Genomic DNA, 5,777 nt, shown 5'->3' on the forward strand with positions numbered 1-5,777 from the left:
AGTTTTTCTTCCATTGATCTGTTTGTCTATTCTTTTGTCATTACCATTAGTGTGTTGATTACTGTAGCTGTATAGTAAGTCTTGAAATTGGATAGTGTTGGTCTTCCAACTTGTGGGTCTGCCACCTTTCCATATAAACATTTCAGTTTGTTGATATCTCAAAATTTGCTAGGATTTTTATTGGGATTGTGTTGAATCTATAGCTCAAGTTAGGAAGAACTGACATCTTAACAATATTGAGTCTTCCTACTCATGTACACAGAATATCTCTCAATCTATTTGGTTCTTCTTTGATTTCTTTCATCAGCATTTTGTAGTTTTCCTCATATAGATCTAATACATACTTTGTTAGAATTGTACCTAAAGATTTCTCTTTTTTGTTGTGCTAGTATAAATGATACTGTATTTTAAATTTCAAATTCCACCTGTTCCTGTATACAAGTTGGCATATAGGAAAGCAATTGACTTTTTAGATATTAAATCTGTGTCCTTGCTATAATTGCTTATTAGTTACAGGAAAAAAAATTTTTTTTGTCCATTCAGGAATTTTTATATAAACAATCATCTGTGAACAAAGATAGCTTTATTTCTTCCTCCTCTATCTGTATACCTTTTTTTCTTGTCTGATTGCATTAGTTAGGACTTCCAGTATGATGCTGAAGAGGAGTGATAAAAGAGGTTCTCCCTGGTCTTTGTTCCTAATGTTAGGGGAAAAACCATTTAGTTCCTCACAATTAAGTATGATGTTAGCTGTAGGCTTTGTAGATATTCTTTATCAAATTAAGAATGTTTCCCTTGGGCCACCTGGGTGGCTCTGTTGGTTAAGCAACTGCAGTCAGCTCAGGTCATGATGCCCGAGTCCTGGGATCCAGTCCTGCATCGGGTTCCCAACTCCATGGGGAGTCTGCTTCTCCATCTGACCTTCTCCTCTAACATGCTGTCTCTCACTGTCTCTCTCCCAAATAAATAAACAAAATATATATTTTTTTAAAAGAACATTCCCCTCTATTCATAGTTTACTGAGAGTTTTTATCATGAATGAATATTTGATATGTCGGATGCTTTTTCTGTATCAGTTGATATGATTATATGACTTTTCCTCTTCAGCCTGCTGATACAATGGATTAAATTAATTAGTTTTTGAATACTGAGACTTCATATTTACAATGAATCCTACTTGGTCATGATGTATATAATACATTGTTGGATTTGATTTGCTAATATTAAATATGAATATTAAATATTTTTGTATCTGTGCTCATGAAAGATATTAGTCTGTAATTTTCCTTTCTTGTAATGTTTTTGTCTGGTTTTCATATTAAAGTAATTTTGGCCTCCTGGAATGAGATAGGAAGTATTCCTTCTGCTTCTATTTTTGGTAGAGAACTAATATTTCTTTTTTTTTTTAAGATTTTATTTATTTATTTGACAGAGATCACAAGTAGCAGAGAGGCAGGCAGAGAGAGAGGAAGGGAAGCAGACTCCCTGCTGAGCAGAGAGCCAGATGCTGGATTGGCTCAATCCCAGAACCCTGAGATCATGACCTGATCCAAAGGCAGGGGCTTTAACCCACTGAGCCACCCAGGCATCCCTGATATTTCTTTCTTGAAAGTCTGGTAGAGGGGCACTTGGGTGGCTCAGTGGGTTAAAGCCTCTGCCTTCTGCTCAGGTCATAATCCCAAGGTCCTGGGAGCAAGCCCTGCATCAGGTTCTCTGCTCAGTAGAAGCCACAGTGATGTTTTTTTGAAGATTATTAATTCATGATTCAATTTTTTTTAATATATAAAGGCATATTAACATGACCTACTTTTCCTTGTGTGAGTTTTGGTAAAACGTGTCTTTCAAGGATCTGTCTCATTTCACCTAAGTTATCAAACTTATAGGCATAAAGTTGTTTATATTATCCTTTTAATGTCCATGAAAACAGTAATGATACCTCTATTTCATTTCTGGTATTAGTAATTTGTGTCTTTTCTATTTTTTCTTGATTAGCCTATTTAGAGATTTATAAATGTTACTAATCTTTTCAAAGAACCATCCTTTGTTTTCACTGATTTTCTCTATTAATTTCCTGTTTCTAGTTTCATTGATATTTGCTCTATTATTATTTCTTTTCTTTTGTTTATTTGGACCTAATTGTCTCTTATTTTTCTAGTTTCCTAAGGTAAAAGGCTAGATTATTGATTTTGATCTTTCTTCTATCCTAATGTATGTATTCAATGTAATAAATTTTCCCCTAGTGCCTGCTTTTGTTGCATCCAACACATTTTGATAAGCTGTGTTTTCATTTTTAGGTCAAAATATTTAAAAATACTATTTTATGTTTCTTTCTTGACCCATGAGTTACTTAGTAGTGTATTGTTTAATCTCCAAATATTTTGGTATTTTCCAACTTTCTTTCTGTTACTGATTTCTGGTTTAATTCCATTGTGATCTGAAAGGATTATATAGTTTCTATTCTCTTAAAATTGTTAACATGTGTTCTGTGGCCCAGAATGTGGTCCACCCAAATCAACTTACATCAGTACAGCAAGGAGAAAACACCAAAATGATTTTTTTCTAGCCAAAATCCTGAAGTGCAAAATCTTTTTCAGTAAGGAAGGAGCTTACTCCTTTCTATCAAATACAGCCAGAGAGAGCTAAGAAACTATCTGGCAGTTAATGCACAATTCAGCCCCCAAAGCCCCTTTGAGATTTGAATTTGTGAGCCCTGATTTACAATGCCATCACTAACTTCTGAGCATACAGCCTTTTGCAAGCACCATTTGGGAGAGATTCTAAATTGAGCTTCAGAACAAAATTAGGTAGCGAAAGCCCAACTTGAATACTTGCCCAACATGTGTAAGCAATTGCAACTCCAGATTTAGAGCACAGAGAGACAGATAGGTCTGAAAGAAACCCTGACCTGCCAGGCAAGACTCCCCACATGGCACTAGGAATCAGCAGGCCACAGAGATTACTCTTTCCCCTGGTAATGCAAGACCTATAAGGTGGCAGCCTTGTAGGTCTTATTGAGGTAGACTGCCTTGATCCAATCAAACCTTCCTCTAGAATCCCTGCTGGGTACACTCACCTGGATTCCTGTGTACTGGCTTGAGAAATATACAGAGGAGTCTTCACTTTTCAATTGAAGTTCCTATGAGGGAAACCAGGGAAGCTGAACCTTGACTACAGAGACCATGTTGGACTCTGGGGATCAAAGAGAGAGTCCACACATTCATGAAAGAGATGACTCTTTCTCAATGGAGTATTCACAAACATCATTGCTTCTAGACATGAAGGCTTTGGTAAGAGATGGGGGACTCTTGCTCCTGTCAGTTGTGATTGGTGGAGAACACGGGTCAGATATGGTCTTCAGAAGGAGCTGAGGCCTCAATGACCAGCCAAGTGGATTCAAGTATAAATGATAGTGAAAGTGAAAGCAATACCAAAAAGTGGAAGAAAGGGTGGGTGAGGTACAAAGCCCATGGGCAGATGATCTGATGCCTAGGAGGAGCTGGCCTATTTCTGTTCTTGTGGGTTTATGTATGGTTAGTAATTCTGGCATTGGATATGAAAGGGCCCAAATCAAATCCTGGGTCAGCATAGTTTTAAGACTGAAAGAAAACAGAAAGAGAAGGCAACTCTGGAAAACACCCTTATAAGGAACCTCAGAGCTAGGAGGACTTTGACTTGTAGGTTTGGAGGGACTAAGAGAACCCACCATTGTCCTCCAGGAGAAGGCAGTCCTGGAGGTCCTAGGGAAACTTCTGTTGGTCCATGGGTTCCTGACATGACTGGCAGGGTCAGTAGAAGCTCTTAAAAATAATTAATACAACAGTTTTTTCAGATGGATGCAGATCTGTCTATGCTTCTTGCTTGGAATGTTTTAAAATCCAGGGTTAAACCCCAGGACATTTTGCAAAAAGTCTTCTGGACCAAATAAAAAATCCTGCCACCATTATCATCTCCCTTTAGAAGTCCAAATTGCTGTCTCGATCATGCTATTAAACCTTGATCTGCTGCAAGAAGCAGACACCTCCAGGAGGAAACTGAGTGACTGAGGAGCCTGCAGGGGAGGGGCAGGACTGCAGTGGAGCTCTGACAAGGGCCTGGCCTTGGCTAACAGCTCCCCTGCTCCTTTAGAGCAGAGACTTCTTTTCTTGACCATTTTCACCAAGTCGGAGCAATTAGCTGGAAAGAAAGGAAGCAGCACTTGGTGGGTGAGAAGGGGTGACTGCAATTAAACACTCTTCCAGGGGCCACAATCTTAGGTTAAGTTGACTTTAGCCTTGAGCTTACAGACTTTGGCCTCCCTAAACCTTTTTCACCACTTCTACTCTTCAAATCCAGAGTTGTTCTAAGAGAGTCATTCCTCACCTCTCTGAGTACCTGATGGTCATAACATTAAGCCAGGGACTGAGAGAGGTGGCCTGGTGGGACTGGAAGGGCACCAATGACTGTAGCATAGAGTCTAGAAGGTGTGTTTCAATCTTTCCAGGCAGCCTTTCCAAACAAGGCTCTTGCCTGTGGTGAACAAAGAATTTTCCAAACACTCTCAGCATGTGCCTTTGCTGGTAGAGTGGAGGACTATAGTTTGATCTATGTAGGGATCCTTAGGTAATTGGTTTGATTCCCACTGGAAGAAATTTCTACAATCTTGTCCTTTGCAAATGGAGCTACCCTACAGTTGGGCTTTATTTATTTATTTATTTTCTTTTTTAAAATTTTAATTTTATTTTTTCAGTGTTCCAAGATTCATTGTTTAGGCACCACACCCAGTGCTCCATGCAATAAATACCCTCCACAACACCCACCACCAGTCTCACCCAAACCCCCACTCCCCTCCCCTCTGAAACCCTTAGTTTGTTTCTGAGAGTCCACAGTCTCTCATAGTTCATCTCCTGCTCCAATTTCTGCCACCTCACTTCTCCTCTTCTTCTCCCAAGGTCCTCCTTGAGCTTATTCCTTATGCTCCACAAGTAAGTGAAATCATATGATAATTGACTCTCTCTGACATAATTTCCTCCAGTCCCATCCATGTTGATAAAAAGGTTGGGTAAAATATCCTTTCTGATGAAGGCATAATACTCCATTGTATATAAAAATATGGAACACTTCACAAATTTACGTATCATCCTTGCACAGGGGCCATGCTAATCTTCTCTGTATCATTCCCATTTTAGTATATGTGCTGCCGAAGTGAGCACTACAGTCGGGCCTTTAATTAGAACTGGAACCTGAGGATGATGGATACTAAGGTGAGCACATGATGTAATGAGCACTGGGTATTATATAAGACTGATGAATCACTGAACTCCACCTCTGAAACTAATAATACACTGTATATCAATGAACTGAGTTTAAATTTAAAAATAAAAATAAAAAAATTCACACACACACACACACACACAAAAGAACTGGAACCTGACCTGATCCAATCAGCCTATTGAATGCAAATTTTTGCTAGTTCTCAGCTGCATGAAAGAGTGGGTTTGGGGGTCTGGCTGGAAGCACAGACAACTATAAGCCAAGTGAGAACTGATGAGGGAGATGGAGAGGAAGGACTAGATCAGTATAGCAAAATTAATATGCATGCCACTACCTGGGAAGTGGGAGGAAGAGGAGAGAATCTGAGAAGAGGACCTGGTACAGCCACATAAAATCACGCATGCAGAAAAACTATCAAGAACAAGGATAAGATAGACATTTTCTGATAAATAAAAACTAAAAACATTAGTGATCAACAGAACTTTATTAAAGGAACAGCCAAAATATTTACCTTAAAAATGAAAATA

General features: G+C 38.8%; 1 non-coding gene across 1 annotated transcript; it reads right to left on the reverse strand.

Annotated features, from left to right (window-relative positions):
- Positions 1 to 5,082: 5,082 nt before the first annotated feature.
- On the reverse strand, positions 5,083 to 5,189 carry LOC123388246. Its single transcript, XR_006602801.1, has one exon. It is a non-coding gene; the product is annotated as a U6 spliceosomal RNA (small nuclear RNA).
- Positions 5,190 to 5,777: the final 588 nt, after the last annotated feature.

Source organism: Mustela putorius, unplaced genomic scaffold, assembly GCF_011764305.1.
Source record: "Mustela putorius furo isolate JIRA1106 unplaced genomic scaffold, ASM1176430v1.1 tig00003896_pilon_pilon_pilon, whole genome shotgun sequence".
Lineage (NCBI taxonomy): Eukaryota > Metazoa > Chordata > Mammalia > Carnivora > Mustelidae > Mustela > Mustela putorius.